The following is a 17,472-nucleotide window of genomic DNA, read 5'->3' on the forward strand; positions in this document are numbered from 1 at the left end:
TGGCCCCCCTCCCTTTCTCCTCACGCAACGGATCGCGTCCTCCACCAAGCTTGCAGCGCTGCCGATGGGATCCATCCCGCACACGTGCCTCGTGGCGCCTGTTCGCGGGGTGCTGCTGCCGGCGTACAACAACGCCAGCCAGATCCCCTGCTACGGACCGCAGGCGGGAGCCCTCTCGGCTGTGACTCCGGTGGCTGGCGGCCGGATCTGGCTCACCTCGTCCCGGATCCGGTCCGTGTCGGCGCCCTGCTGTCCTTCGATGGAGTTCTTCCGACCTCAGCCATGGTTGCTCCTGCCCTTGCTGCGGAGCACCCCTTGTCGGGGGACAAGGTGGCTGGAGGTGATCAGAGCAACTTGCTGCAACCAGTGCGGTGCTGGGTGGGCTGGCTAGTGGCTCGCCCTCAGCTCTGGCAGGTCCCGACGGCGGCTGTGCCTTCACGGCTGCAATGGCAGTGTGGGGTCCGGTCATGGTGGCTAGTGGCGGCGGATCTAGGGTTCCCGGCCCAGATCTGTTCTGCGGCAGTCCTAGGGTTCTTCTAGCGCGAACGCGGTGTTCTGCTTGAACTTGTCGGTTGCCGACGTTGCGTCGTCGTCAAACCCTGTCACTTGAACTTGTCTCGTAGTCGTAGCTTAGCACACATGACAAAGGCCAGGGTATTGATCCTGTGGGTGTGGAGCACGCCGCCGGCCGGCCCGGCGGACGGAGAGGGACCCGTCGGCGGGACGACGGAGACGCGACGGACACCGACGGCGACGCTACGGCACCCACCTGCACTTCCTTCCTTCCCTTTTTCATGAGTGGCGGCCGGGAACTTGTACCAGCGCTCGTGTGCATATGCTATGCACATGCACATATCGTTGCCGGCCCGTTCGTGGAGGAGGCCGCCTCAGACAGTTCGTTACGCACGTAACGCGGTTGGCTGGATCGACAAGTGCTACCTACCGACGTACGACGTACATGTATGCACCACGAGTACAGCCACGATTGAGATGTCGAGATGGGACAACATACACAGTATATGCAATGCAAGTTGCAGGGGCACGAGCACAGCCACCATCGAGATGGCCAGATGGGACAATAGTAGGAGTACATGCAAACGCAAGTTGCAGGGGGCATGGGCACGTGGCGTTGGATCGATCTTGCCATAGAAAAACAGAGGAAGCAGACGTTTTTCCCTTTTTCTTTTTCGCGAGAAAGAGGAAGCAGACGTTGCAATAGGCACCTTTTTTTCCCTTTCGAGTTAGGCGCGAGAACGTTGTTTTTTTTTTTCGAATTTTTTCATTCATATCACGAATCAGTACAAAGAAGTTGACCCTTACAAGCACACTGAAACGCAAACACAGAGGAGCATGAACACTTAGAGTACCCTAAGACAACCATAACACAAGAAGATCTCCGGAGCCCTGTGTCATCATCCCTAAATCTTGAGAGAAGACCCCTGCAGCAGAAGGATCTGCAACCAGTCGCAAGCAAGTCATCATCTTCGACCACGGTACCATTGCCGCCACGCTGCTTCCTCCTTTCTTGACACCAGCGCTGAGACGGTATGGACATCAATTCAACACACCTGCAACAGCCGTCGCCATCTTTGGCTTTGAGTACCGCGAAAAGTGTCCTTTCCGAAAGAAAGAGAACTCGAGTCATCCGACCGGTCCAGCACCGCGGCCGGGCCATCCGCCCGGACAAAGCAGGATCTCCCACCAGTATCAGTGCAGAGAAAAGAGAAGAACAATAGCAGCAAATCATACCAACAAGGAAGAAGAAGGGTCATCGTCTCCCTGCATCCATCGCCCATCTGAGAACTCAAACGGCCAGTGCCGATGGACCTCCAGCCACCAAAGCCCGCAACCTCGACGAGACCCGGGGATCCCCAACTTCACTGGCTCCTAGACGAAGGCAAAGCCTCGCCTGACCGCGAACAAAGCCCGGAGAAACTTATTCCGACGCGACACCATCGCAACGGCCTCGGCAGCGTCTCCCTCAACCCTAACCCTACCACACACTCACCTAGCGAACAGACCCGAGGTTCCCCCTCCCTTCCGCCGCCGGAGTGGCCGACGGAGAGAGAGAGGGAACCGGCGGTGCGCAACTCGTCGCCTCCCTGATCGCCTGTGCGATCCTACTTTTCCGCTGTGTTGGTCAACTCTGGAGCATGAAACTTGTTGGGGGCTGCCGCGAGAACGTTGTTTATATAAGTACTTCCGTGGCCGGGAAGCGAACGGCAGGCTAGCTGGTTTCGTGGCAGGTGGTCGGTACAGCAGCTTGACTAGCGGTGAAGCAGTTCGTTGAGTCGCAGGCACAAGCATGCTCCGTGTACGCACATTACATCCGGTGCACTGTTGCTCGCATGCCAGGTCGCTGTTTGGCGCGGGGGTTCCACGTATTTCACTATACGTACGGCTGTGCGTGTTCGTCCCACCGAACTAGCGTTAGAGGTTTAGAACCGCCTGTGTACGTACGCATGTGTCTCCGTCGATTCTCCAACCGCTGCAAAAAAAAAATCTATATGTACGTACCGGCACAAGTGAATGTGACACGAAAGCTACGGCCGTGCCTCCGTCTGCCCGGCCTTTACTCTGTCCATCAACACTGTTTATTTATCTTGTACTAGTATAAATCTAACCAAAGCACTTTGATTTGTAGGATTATTAATTCCAGTCTACAATTACCAACATCCGTACGTGCGGCAAAAGAAATTAACCAGGAACTAGGGTAATTCGAAGCAAGCCGCTTTGAGTCGAATATGATTTGGAGCAAGGCGCCAAACAAGATGATGCGATGCCGGGTCCCCGATCATCACCTCTCTTTCGCGTGCCCCATATATCCAGCCACATGTAACCACCCGCAGACTCCAATTATTTTCCATTTATTTCCTGCACATGGACATTAGCGTTTGTCCTAAACGGAAGAGACACGGAAGTACGCCGTCACCAAAGCGAAAAGGAATTAACAAACGGGGTGCGACCCGGCCGCTGGTCCTGGCTGCTTACCAAACCAAACAAGCGAAGATACAACACCTACATGTACCGGTCGCAGGCTGATTGGCAGAAATCACGAGATTAGCAAAACCTAATCTCCTGCTGCGGGGCCCCGCCGGCGACGGCGAGGAAACAATCAACGGCCTAGGACTAGGGCATTAAAATTAACTTCCATAAAAGTGAACTTTTCTGTTTTGGAGAAGCCTTTGAGGCAGCTGCCGATTATGCTGACCTCTTTTTTTGCGCACATGGCCAATTCGCGATTAAATATTTGGAAATACCGATCCACTATCGGCGTCTCACCATCGCGGAGTGGAAGCATGTAGACGAGCGTCTAGAGAAACGATTGAGCAGTTGGAAAGGCAAGCTGCTCTCAGTTGGAGGACGGCTGGTTTTGATTAACTCCGTTCTCACAAATATGATTCTCTATATGCTTTCTTTCTTCCAACTCCCAAAAGGGTCCTGCAAAGATTGGATTATTTTAGATCCAGATTTTTTTGACAAGGAGATGGAGAAAAAAGAATATCGGTTGGCCAAATGGAGCATGGTTTGTAGGCCAAAAGACCAAGGCGGCCTTGGAATTCATGACCTACAGGTCAAGAATGAGGCCTTGCTCAGTAAATGGTTGTTCAAACTTCTTACTGAGGATGGTGTTTGGCAAACCATATTGCGCAACAAGTATCTAGGCCAAAAGGCGGTGTCCCAGGCATATTGGAAACCTGGTGACTCGCACTTCTGGGCTGGCCTAATGGCGGCAAAGAAACATCTCTTTCGCTTTGGGTCTTTCGCGATAAAAGACGGGTCGGAGGTTCGATTCTGGGAAGACATCTGGCTAGACAATGCCAGTCTCAGAGAACAATATCCAGCCTTATATAACATTGCTCGCGATAAGAATAACACTATTGCGCACGTGCTCAGTTCATCCCCGCCGAACATTTCGTTTAGGCGGGATTTGATTGGCCCCAGACTTCTGTCATGGCATAATCTTTTGTCCCGATTGGATTCGATGAACCTGACACAAGGTCGGGATGTGTTTCGCTGGAACCTTACTACATCAGGGTCTTTTACAGTAGACTCTATGTACCGTGCGCTCACACATTCTGAGGTACCAGTGAGTAATAACAAGAAAATTTGGAAGTCCAAGATTCCACTAAAAGTGAAAATTTTCATGTGGTATCTTCGTAAGGGAGTTGTGTTGACCAAAGACAACCTCGCACGACGCAACTGGCCAGGGAGTAAGAAGTGTTGTTTTTGTACTCATGACGAGACAATCAAACACTTCTTTTTCCAATGCAAGTTTGCACGTTCTACGTGGTCAATCATCCAAATAGCGTCAAATTTATATCCGCCCACAAGTGTTGCCAGTATATTTGGTCACTGGTTGGACGGTATTCCAAATAGGTTTAAAGTGCTTATAAGGGTGGGGCGTACGCCTTAATTTGGTCGCTCTGGCTATGTAGAAACGATTTGGTTTTTAATGGAAAAAATGCTTCTCCTCTGCAGGTTATTTTCCATTGTACGCAATCGCTTCATACGTGATCTACGCTACAACGATCGGAGCACCAATCGCTGTTCAAGGCGGTGTGTACGCGGTTGAAGCAGGTGGCTACGGAGGTTCTTTCCCAACATGGGTGGCAGCATAACCTCCGGATCGATCCACCACCACCTTCGACATAGGCATAGTGTCGGTTTATAGGACTTTACTGTTGTCGATATGTCGGTTTATATTTCATGTTTTTTGTCAGACTTTTGGATTTGGCTGTGTGCATCTCAATTATGCAGAGGCCGGGTGTTACTCATAATGTTTTGTATCCCCTTGATGCTACATTCTGAGATAATAAAATCGCCCTTTATCGAAAAAGGACTAGGGCAAGGAGTAGCTGATTAGACCAAGCCAACAAAAATGTTACTAACTGAGATTGTCATGCTTCTCAACAAATTACATATTCGTTAATGAATGAAACAACCGAGATTTTTTTTAGCTGGCTGCCAAAACTGATGCCATAGGAAAAAAACAAAGAATTTGTAAAAGGTAGTTCGAATGGATGCTGGATTTCCTATGAAAAATGTAATACACGTAATTCCTTAGGAAAACATTCCTATAAGATTACATCCTACAAAATCAAAGATCCACCGTAGGAAAAAAAATCCTAATGATTCCTCAACAATGCCGGAAAATAACAAAAATTACATTCAGATCCGTAGACCACCTAGCGACGACTACAAGCACCGAAGCATGAATACAATATATAGCATTTGATGCTACATGAAAAACAAAGTATTTGTAAAACGAGGTTGGAGTGCATGATATTCCTATTAAATGTAATGCACATACTTGCTTAGAAAAAAAATCCTATAAGATTCAATGTTACAAATCGAACGACCAACGTAAAACTTCTAATGATTCCAACGCCCCAAAAATCTTATATAATTCATTTGGATCAATGGAGCCCTAATAAAGATAGAAATGAAATCTTCTCCACGCCCCCGCCAACGCTTTTGCATCTTGCTTTCCCGTCAAGTTGTTGCGGGAATTTTAAATCATACCCAACCTGGAATTTAATTAAATGCTATCCCCATGGTGATGACCCTGTTTCTTGCATCACCATCTTGCGATTGCGAACTCGAGAGATGGTGGCTCGTTTCGCACACATGATTTCGAGTTCGAAGATGTCGTTTTATATGTAGGCCAGGTCAAACTCTCCATTGATTTGATGGGCTAACCTTTTGCCTTGGTTGTCTAAAAATGTTGCCAATCTATTAGGTAGTTAAATATTGAAAGATCGAGGATGTCGCCTAGAGGGGGGGGTGGTGAATAGGCGCTTTAAAATAATTACAGTTTAGGCTTGAACAAATGCGGAATGAACCTAGCGGTTAATTTGTCAAGCACAAAACCACAACAGCTAGGCTCACCTATGTGCACCAACAACTTATGCTAAGGAAGATAAACAACTAAGTGATAGCAAGATATATGACAAGAAACAATATGGCTATCACAAAGTAAAGTGCATAAGTAAAGGGCTCGGGTAAGAGATAACCGAGGCATGCGGAGATGACGATGTATCCCGAAGTTCACACCCTTGCGGATGCTAATCTCCGTTTGGAGCGGTGTGGAGGCACAATGATCCCCAAGAAGCCACTAGGGCCACCGTAATCTCCTCACGACCTCGCACAATGCAAGATATCGTGATTCCACTAAGGGACCCTTGAGGGCGGTCACCGAATCCGTACAAATGGCAACCCTTGGGGGCGGTCACCGAACCAGTACACTTTGGCAACCCTTGGGGGCGGTCACCGGAACCCGTCAACTTTGGCAACTCTTGGGGGCGGTCACCGGAACCCGTCAAATTGCTCGGGGCGATCTCCACAACCTAATTGGAGACCCCGACGCTTGCCCAGAGCTTTACAGCACAATGAATGAGCTCCGAACACCACCAACCGTCTAGGGCGCCCAAGCACCCAAGAGGAACAAGCTCAAGGGTACCAAGCACCCAAGAGTAATAAGCTTCTCAACTTGTAACTTCCACGTATCACCGTGGAGAACTCAAACCTATGCACCAAATGCAATGGCAAGGGCACACGGAGTGCCCAAGTCCTTCTCTCCCAAATCCCACAAAAAAACTAATGCTAGGGAAGGAAATGAGAGGAAAAACAAGAAGGAGATGAAGGAAATATGACCTAGAGACAATAATAAAGTTATTATTTATTTCCTTATATCATGATAAGTTTATTATTCATGCTAGAATTGTATTAACCAGAAACTTATTTATTTATGTGAATACATAGACAAACAGAATGTCCCTAGTATGCCTCTACTAGACTAGCTCGTTAATCAAAGATGGTTAAGTTTCCTAGCCATAGACATGTGTTGTCATTTGATGAACGGGATCACATCATTAGAGAATGATGTGATGGACAAGCCCCATCCGTTAGCTTAGAACTATGATCGTTTAGTTTATTGCTATTGCTTTCTTCATGACTTATACATGTTCCTATGACTATGAGATTATGCAACTCCCCAATACCGGAGGAACACCTTGTGTGCTATCAAATGTCACAACATAACTGGGTGATTATAAAGATGCTCTACAGGTGTCTCTGATGGTGTTTGTTGAGTTGGCATAGATCGAGATTAGGATTTGTCACTCCGATTGTCGGAGAGGTATCTCTGGACCCTCTCGGTAATGCACATCACTATAAGCCTTGCAAGCAATGTGACTAATGAGTTAGTTGTGGGATGATGCATTACGGAACGAGTAAAGAGACTTGCCGTTAACGAGATTGAACTAGGTATGATGATACCGACGATCGAATCTCGGGCAAGTAACATACCGATTACAAAGGGAACAACATATGTTGTTATGCGGTTTGACCGATAAAGATCTTCGTAGAATATGTAGGAGCCAATATGAGAATCCAGGTTCCGCTTTTGGTTATTGATTATAGATGTGTCTCGATCATGTCTACATAGTTCTCGAACCCGTAGGGTCCGCACGCTTGACGTTCGATGACGATTTGTATTATGAGTTATGTGATTTGATGACCGAAGTTTGTTCGGAGTCCCGGATGAGATCAGGGACATGACGAGGAGTCTCGAAATGGTCGAGACGTAAAGATCGATATATTGGAAGGCTATATTCGGACATCGGAAAGGTTCCAAGTGTTTCGGGTATTTTTCGGAGTACCGAGAGTTACGGGAATTCGCCGGGAGAAGTATTGCGCCTTATTGGGCCATACGGGAATAGAGGAGGTAGGCCAAAGGGAAGGAGGCGCGCCCCCCCTTGCCCTTTCCTACTCCCTCTCTCTTTCCCTCTTTCCTCTCTTCTACTCCGGAAAGGAAAGGGGAATCCTACTAGGACTTAGGAGTCCTAGTAGGACTCCCCACACTTGGCGCGCCCCCTCTAGGGCCGGCCTCCTCCTCCCTTCTTTATATACGTGGGCAGGGGGCACCCCAAAGGCATTCCAAGATTTGTCTTAGCCGTGTGCGGTGCCCCCCTCCACAGTTACATACCTCGGTCATATCGTCGTAGTGCTTAGGTGAAGCCCTGCGCCGGTAACTTCATCATCACCGTCACCACGCCGTCGTGGTGACGGAACTCTCCCTCGGCCTCAACTGGATCAAGAGTTCGAGGGACGTCACCGAGCTGAACGTGTGCAGATCGCGGAGGTGCCGTGCGTTCGGTACTTGGATCGGTTGGATCGCGAAGACGTTCGACTACATCAACCGCGTTGATATAACGCTTCCGCTTTCGGTCTACGAGGGTACGTGGACACACTCTCCCCTCTCGTTGCTATGCATCACCTAGATGGATCTTGCGTGTGCGTAGGAATTTTTTTGAAATTACTGCGTTCCCCAACAGTCGTATCCGGGCCAGGTCTATGCGTAGATGTTATATGTACGAGTAGAACACAAAGAGTTGTGGGCGATAATAGTCATACTGCTTACCAGCATGTCATACTTTGATTCGACGGTATTGCTGGATGAAGCGGCCCAGACCGACATTACGCGTACGCTTACGCGAGACTGGTTCTACCGACGTGCTTTGCACACAGGTGGTTGGCGGGTGTCAGTTTCTCCAATTTTAGTTGAATCGAGTGTGGCTACGCCCGGTCCTTGTTGAAGGTTAAAATAGCACACTTGACAAAAAATCATTGTGGTTTTGATGCGTAGGTAAGAACGATTCTTGCTAAGCCCGTAGCAGCCACGTAAAACTTGCAACAACAAAGTAGAGGACGTCTAACTTGTTTTTGCAGGGCTCGTTGTGATGTGATATGGTCAAGACGTGATGAGATATAAGTTGTTGTATGAGATGATCGTGTTTTGTTGAAGTTATCGGCAACTAGAAGAAGCCTTATGGTTGTCTCTTTATTGCATAAGATGCAAGCGCCAAATAATTGCTTTACTTTATCGCTATGCGATAGCAATAGTTGGCGAGACGACCATGTGACGACACGTTGATAGAGATCAAGATGATGGAGATCATGGTGTCATGCCGGTGACGATAGAGATCATGACGGTACTTTGGAGATGGAGATCAAAGGCGCAAGATGATCATGGCCATATCATGTCACATATTTTGATTGCATGTGATGTTTATCCTTTATGCATCTTATTTTGCTTTGTTCGGCGGTAGCATTATGAGATGATCTCTCACTAAATTTCAAGGTATAAGTGTTCTCCCTGAGTATGCACCGTTGCGACAGTTCGTCGTGCCGAGTCACCACGTGATGATCAGGTGTGATAAGCTCTACGTTCACATACAACGGGTGCAAGCCAGTTTTGCACACGCGGAATACTCGGGTTAAACTTGACGAGCCTAGCATATGCAGATATGGCCTCGAAACACTGGAGACCGAAAGGTCGAGCGTGAATCATATAGTAGATATGATCAACATAGTGATGTTCACCATTGAAAACTACTCGATCTCACGTGATGATCGGACATGGTTTAGTTGATTTGGATCACGTGATCATTTAGATGACTAGAGGGGTGTCTATCTAAGTGGGAGTTCTTAAGTAATATGATTAATTGAACTTTAATTTGTCATGAACTTAGTCTTGATAGTGTTTGCACAACTATGTTGTAGATCAATAACTCGCCATGTAGCTCCCCGTTTATTTTTTTATATGTTCCTAGAGAAATATAATTTGAAAGATGATAGTAGCAATGATGCAGACTTGGTCCGTGATATGAGGATTTTCCTTATTGCTGCACAGAAATAATTATGTCCTTGATGCACCGCTAGGTGACAGAACTATTGCAGGAGCAGATGCAGACGCTATGAACATTTTGACAAGCTCGGTATGATGACTACTTGATAGTTTAGTGCACCATTCTGTACAGCTTAGAACCGGGACATCAAAAATGTTTTGAACGCCACGGAGCATATAAGATGTTCCAAGAGTTGAAATTGGTATTTCATACTCATGCCCGTGTCAAGAGGTATGAGACCTCTGACAGTACTTTGCCTACAAGATGGAGGAGAATAGCTCAACCAGTGATCATGTGCTCAGATTGTCTGGGTACTACAATTGCTTGAATCAAGTGGGAGTTAATCTTCCAGATAAGATATTAATTGACAAAGTTCTCTAGTCACTATCACCAAGTTACTAGAACTTCATGATGGACTATAATATGCAAGGGATAACGAAAACAATTCCCAAGCTCTTCGCGATGCTAAAATCGGCAAAGGTAGAAATCAAGAAAAGCATCAAGTGTTGATGGTTAACAAGACCACTAGTTTCGAGAAAAGGGCAAAGGGAAAGAAAGGAAACTTCAAGACGAATGGTAAGCAAGTTGCCACTCCCATGAAGAAGCCTAAAGCTAGACCCAAGACTGAAACTAAGTGCTTCTAACTACAAAGGAAATGATCACTGGAAGTGGAACTGCCTAGATATTTGGCGGATAAGAAGGATGGCAAAGTGAACAAAGGTATATTTGATATACATGTTATTGATGTGTACTTTACTAGAGTTTATAGAATCCCCTCAGTATTTGATACTGGTTCAATTGCTAAGAGTAGTAACTTGAAACGGGAGTCGCAAAATAAACAGACACTAGTTAAGGGCGAGGTGATGATGTGAGTTGGAAGTAATTCCAAGGTTTATAAGATCACCATCGTACACTCCCTTTACCTTCGGGATTAGTGTTGAACCTAAAATAAATATTATTTGGTGTTTGCGTTGAGCATAAATATGATTGGATCATGTTTATTGCAATACGGTTATTCATTTAAGTCAAAGAATAATTGTTGTTCTATTTACATGAATAAAACCTTCTATGGTCATACACTCTATAAATGGTTTATTGAATCTCGATCGTAGTGATACACATATTCATAATATTGAAGCCAAAAGATGCAAAGTTAATAATGATAGTGCAACTTATTTGTGGCACTGCCGTTTAGGTCATATTGGTGTAAAGCGCATGAAGAAACTCCATGCTGATGGGCTTTTGGAATCACTTGATGCTTGCGAACCATGCCTCATGGGCAAGATGACTAAGACTCCGTTCTCCGGAAAAATAGAGCGAGCAACTGACTTATTGGAAATAATACATACTGATGTATGCAGTCCGATGAGTGTTGAGGCTCGCGGTGGGTATCGTTATTTTCTGACCTTCACAGATGATTTGAGCAGATATGAGTATATTACTTGATAAAACATAAGTCCGAAACATATGAAAAGTTCAAAGAATTTCAGAGTGAAGTGGGAAATCATCGTAACAAGAAAATAAAGTTTCTACGATCTGATCGCAGAGACGAATATTTGAGTTATGAGTTTGGTCTTCATTTGAAACAATGTGGAATAGTTTCGCAACTCACGCCACCTGGAACACCACAGCGTAATGGTGTGTCCGAACGTCATAACCGTACTTTATTAGATATGGTGCGATCTATGATGTCTCTTACCGATTTACCACTATCGTTTTGGGATTATGCATTAGAGATGACTGCATTCCCGTTAAAAAGGGCACCATCTAAATCCGTTGAGACGACACCGTATGAACTGTGGTTTAGCAAGAAACCTAAGCTGTCGTTTCTTAAAGTTTGGGGTTGCGATGCTTATGTGAAAAAGTTTTATCCTGATAAGCTCAAACCCAAATCGGAGAAGTGCGTCTTCATAGGATACCCAAAAGTAACTGTTGGGTACACCTTCTATCACAGATCCAAAGGCAAGATATTCATTGCTAATAATGGATCCTTTCTAGAAAAGGAGTTTCTCTCGAAAGAAGTGAGTTGGAGGAAAGTAGAACTTGATAAGGTAATTGTACCTTCTCCCGAATAGGAAAGTAGTTCATCACAGAAATCAGTTCCAGTGATGTCTACACCGATTAGTGAAGAAGTTAATGATGATGATCATGAAACTTCAGATCAAGTCACTACCGAACCTCGTAGGTCAACCAAAATACATTCCGCACCAAAGTGGTACGGTAATCCTATTCTGGAAATCATGTTACTAGACCATGACAAACCTACGAACTATGAGGAAGCGATGATGACCCCAAATTCCGCGAAATGGCTTGAGGCCATGAAATCTGAGATGGGATCCATGTATAAGAACAAAGTGTGGACTTTGATTGACTTGCCCGATGATCGGCGAGCCATTGAGATTAAATGGATCTTCAAGAGGAAGACGGACGCTGATAGTACTGTTACTATCTACAAAGCTAGAATTGTCGCAAAAGGTTTTTGACAAGTTCAAGGTGTTGACTACGATGAGAGTTTCTCACTCGTATCTATGCTTAAAGTCCGTCCGAATCATGTAAGCAATTGCCGCATTTTATGAAATTTGGCAAATGGATGTGAAAACTGCATTCCTTAATGGATTTCTTAAAGAAGAGTTGTATATGATGCAACCATAAGGTTTGAAAGATGCTAACAAAGTGTGTAAGCACCAGTGATGCATTTATGGACTGGTGCAAGCATCTCAGAGTTGGAATGTACGCTTTGATAGTGTGATCAAAGCATATAGTTTTATACAGACTTGCGGTGAAGCCTATATTTAGAAGAAAGGGAGTGGGAGCACTACAGCCTTTCTAATAAGTATAAGTGAATGACATATTGTTGATTGGAAATGATATAGAATTTTTTGGAAAGCATGAAGGAGTGTTTGAAAGGAGTTTTTCAAAGAAAGACCTCGGTGAAGCTGCTTACATATTGAGCATCAAGATCTATAGAGATAGATCTAGACGCTTGATAAGATTTTTCAATGAGTACATACCTTGACAAGATTTTGAAGTAGTTCAAAATGGAACAGTCAAAGAAGAAGTTCTTACCTGTGTTGCGAGGTGTGAAGTTGAGTAAGACTCAAAACCCGTCCACGGCAGAAAATAGAAAGAGAATGAAAGTCATTCCCTATGCCTCAGTCATAGTTTCTATAAAGTATGTTATGTTGTGCACCAGACCTATTGTGTACCTCACCATGAGTTTGGCAAGAGGGTATAATAGTGATCCAGGAGTGGATCACTGGACAGCGGTCAAAATTATCCTTAGTGGTATAAAGATATGATTCTCGGTTATGGAGGTGACAAAGAGTTCGTCATAAAGGGTTACGTTGATGCAAGCTTTGACCCTGATCCAGATGACTCTGAGTCTCAATCTGGATACATATTGAAAGTGGGAGCAATCAGCTAGAGTAGCTCCGTGCAGAGCATTGTAGACATAGAAATTTGCAAAATACATACGGTTCTGAATGTGGCAGACCCGTTGACTAAACTTCTCTCACAAGCAAAACATGATCACTCTTTGGGTGTTAATCACATAGCGATGTGAACTAGATTATTGAATCTAGTAAACCCTTTGGGTATTAGTCACATGGAGATGTGAACTAATCGCATAAAGATGTGAAATATTGGTGTGAAATCACATGACGATGTGAACTAGATTATTGACACTAGTGCAAGTGGGAGACTGAAGGAAATATGCCCTAGAGGAAATAATAAAGTTATTATTTATTTCCTTATATCATGATAAATGTTTATTATTCATGCTAGAATTGTATTAAGCGGAAACATAGTACATGTGTGAATACATAGACAAACAGAGTCCCAGGTATGCCTCTACTAGAGTAGCTCGTTAATCAAAGATGGTTAAGTTTCCTAGCCATAGACATGTGTTGTCATTTGATTAACGGGATCACATCATCAGAGAATGATGTGATTGACATGACCCATTCCGTTAGCTTATCATTTGATCGTTTAGTATGTTGCTATTGCTTTCTTCATGACTTATACATGTTCCTATGACTATGAGATTATGCAACTCCCGAATACCGGAGGAACACTTTGTGTGCTACCAAACGTCACAACAAAACTGGGTGATTATAAAGGTGCTGTACAAGTGTCTCCGATGGTACTTGTTGAGTTGGCATAGATCGAGATTAGGATTTGTCACTCCGATTGTCGGAGAGGTATCTCTGGGCCCTCTCGGTAATGCACATCACTATAAGCCTTGCAAGCAATGTGACTAATGAGTTAGTTGCGGGATGATGCATTACGGAACGAGTAAAGAGACTTGCCGATAATGAGATTGAACTAGGTATTGAGATACCGACGATCGAATCTCGGGCTAGTAACATACCGATGACAAAGGGAACAACGTATATTGTTATGCGGTTTGACCGATAACGATCTTCGTAGAATATGTGGGAGTCAGTATGAGCATCCAGGAACGTCTTTCAACATATGACGAATACTAATTTCAACTCTTGGAACATCTCATATGCTCTGTGGCGTTTCAAAACGTCTTTGAAGCCCCGATTCTAAGCCGTAAAGCATGGTGCACTAAACTACCAAGTAGTCATCATATCGAGCTTGCCAAACGTTCATAACGTCTGCATCTACTCCTGCAATCGGTCTGTCACCTATCGGTGCATCAAGGACATAATTCTTCTGTGCAGCAATGAGGATAATCCTCAGATCACGGATCCAATCCGCACCATTGCTACTAACATCTTTCAACTTAGTTTTCTCTAGGAACATATCAAAAATAAAACAGGGGAGCTAAACGCGAGCTATTGATCTACAACATAGATATGCTAATACTACCAGGACTAAGTTCATGATAAATTAAAGTTCAATTCATCATATTATTTAAGAACTCCCACTTAGATAGACATCCCTCTAATCATCTAAGTGATCACGTGATCCATATCAACTAAACCATGTCTGATCATCACGTGAGATGGATTAGTTTTCAATGGTGAACATCACTATGTTGATCATATCTTCTATATGATTCATGCTCGACCTTTCGGTCTCCAGTGTTCCGAGGCCATATCTGCATATGCTAGTTTCGTCAAGTTTAACCCGAGTATTCTGCATGTGCAAAACTGGCTTGCACCTGTTGTATGTGAACGTAGAGCTTATCACACCCGATCATCACGTGGTGTCTCAGCACGAAGAACTGTCGCAACGGTGCATACTCAGGGAGAACACTTATACCTTGAAATTTTAGTAAGGGATCATCTTATAAAGCTACCGTCGAACTAAGCAAAATAAGATGTATAAAAGGTAAACATCACATGCAATCAAAATATGTGACATGATATGGCCATCATCATCTTGTGCTTTTGATCTCTATCTCCAAAGTGTTGTCATGATCTTCATTGTTACCGGCATGACACCATGATCTCCATCATCTTGATCTTTTATCAACGTGTCGTCACATGGTTGTCTCACCAGCTATTGCTTTTGCAACTATTGCTATCGCATAGCGATAAAGTAAAGCAATTACATGGCACTTGCATGTTAAGCAATAAAGAGACAACCATAAGGCTCCTGCCGGTTGCCAATAACTTTAACAAAACATGATAATCTCATACAACAATTTATATCTTATCACGTCTTGACCATATCACAACATGCCCTGCAAAAACAAGTTAGACGTCCTCTACTTTGATTTTGCAAGTTTTACGTGGCTGCTACGGGCTGAGCAGGAACCGTTCTTACCTATGCATCAAAACCACAACGATTTTTTGTCAAGTATGTGTTGTTTTAACCTTCACAGGGACCGGGCGCAGCCACACTCGATTCAACTAAAGTTGGAGAAACTGACACCCGCAAGCCACCTGTGTGCGAAGCACGTCGGTAGAACCAGTCTCGCGTAAGCGTATGCGTAATGTCGGTCCAGGCCGGTTCATCCAACAATACCGCCGAATCAAAGTATGACATGCTGGTAAGCAGTATGACTATTATCGCCCACAACTCACTTGTGTTTTACTCGTGCATATAACATCTACGCATAAACCTGGCTCTGATACCACTGTTGGGGAACGTAGTAATTTCAAAAATTTCCTACGCACACGCAAGATCTTGGTGATGCATAGCAACGAGAGGCGAGAGTGTTGTCCACGTACCCTCGTAGACCGAAAACGGAAGCGTTATGACAACGCGGTTGATGTAGTCGTACGTCTTCACGATCGACCGATCCTAGTACTGAAAGTACGGCACCTCCACGATCTGCACACGTTCGGCTCGGTGACGTCCCACGAACTCACGATCCAGCAGAGTGTCGAGGGAGAGCTTCGTCAACACGACGGCGTGATGACGGTGATGATGAAGCTACCGGCGCAAGGCTTCGCCTAAGCACTACGACGATATGACCGAGGTGGATTATGGTGGAGGGGGCACCGCACACGGCTAAGAGATCAATGATCAACTTATGTGTCTATGGGGTGCCCCCCTCCCCCGTATATAAAGGAGTGGAGGAGGGGGAGGAGGCCGGCCTCCTAGGCGCGCCTCAAGGGGAGTCCTACTCCCACCGGGAGTAGGATTCCACCCCTTCCATGAGTAGGAGAAGGAGGGAAGGAAGGAGGAGAGAGGGGGAAGGAAAAGGGGGGGGGCGCCGCCCCCCTTCCTAGTTCAATTCGGACTAGAGGGGGAGGGGGGCGCGGCCTGCCCTAGCCGCCCCTTCCTCTCTCCACCAAGGCCCATGAGGCCCATTACACTCCCCGGGGGGTTCCAGTAAACCCCCGGTACTCCGGTATTCGTCCAAACTCTCTCGGAACCCTTCCGAAGTCCAAACATAGTCATCCAATATATCGATCTTTATGTCTCGACCATTTCGAGACTCCTCGTCATGTCCGTGATCATATCCGGGACTCTGAACTACCTTCGGTACATCAAAACACATAAACTCGTATTATCGATCGTCACCGAACGTTAAGCGTGCGGACCCTACGGGTTCGAGAACTATGTAGACATGACTGAGACACGTTGTTCCCTTTGTCATCAGTATGTTACTAGCCCGAGATTCGATCGTCGGTATCTCAATTCTCAATACCTAGTTCAATCTCGTTACCGGCAAGTCTCTTTACTCGTTCCGTAATGAATCATCCCGCAACTAACTCATTAGTCACATTGCTTGCAAGGCTTATAGTGATGTGCATTACCGAGAGGGCCCAGAGATACCTCTCCGACAATCGGAGTGACAAATCCTAATCTCAATCTATGCCAACTCAACAAGTACCATCGGAGACACCTGTAGAGCACCTTTATAATCACCCAGTTACGTTGTGACATTTGGTGGCACACAAAGTGTTGCTCCGGTATTCTGGAGTTGCATAATCTCATAGTCATCTGAACATGTATAAGTCATGAAGAAAGCAATAGCAACATACTAAATGATCAAATGCTAAGCTAACGGAATGGGTCAAGTCAATGACATCATTCTCTAATGATGTGTACCCGTTAATCAAATGACAACTCATGTATATGGCTAGGAAACTTAACCATCTTTGATTCAACGAGCTAGTCAAGTAGAGGCATACTAGTGACACTCTGTTTGTCTATGTATCCACACATGTACTAAGTTTCCTGTTAATACAATTCTAGCAAGAATAATAAACATTTATCATGATATAAGAAAATATAAATAACAACTTTATTATTGCATGTAGGGCATATTTCCTCTAGTCTCCCACTTGCACTAGAGTCAATAATCTAGTTCACATCGCCATGTGATTTAACACCAATAGTTCACATCACCATG

Source organism: Aegilops tauschii, chromosome 6 (genome assembly GCF_002575655.3).
Source record: "Aegilops tauschii subsp. strangulata cultivar AL8/78 chromosome 6, Aet v6.0, whole genome shotgun sequence".
Taxonomy (NCBI): Eukaryota; Viridiplantae; Streptophyta; class Magnoliopsida; order Poales; family Poaceae; genus Aegilops; species Aegilops tauschii.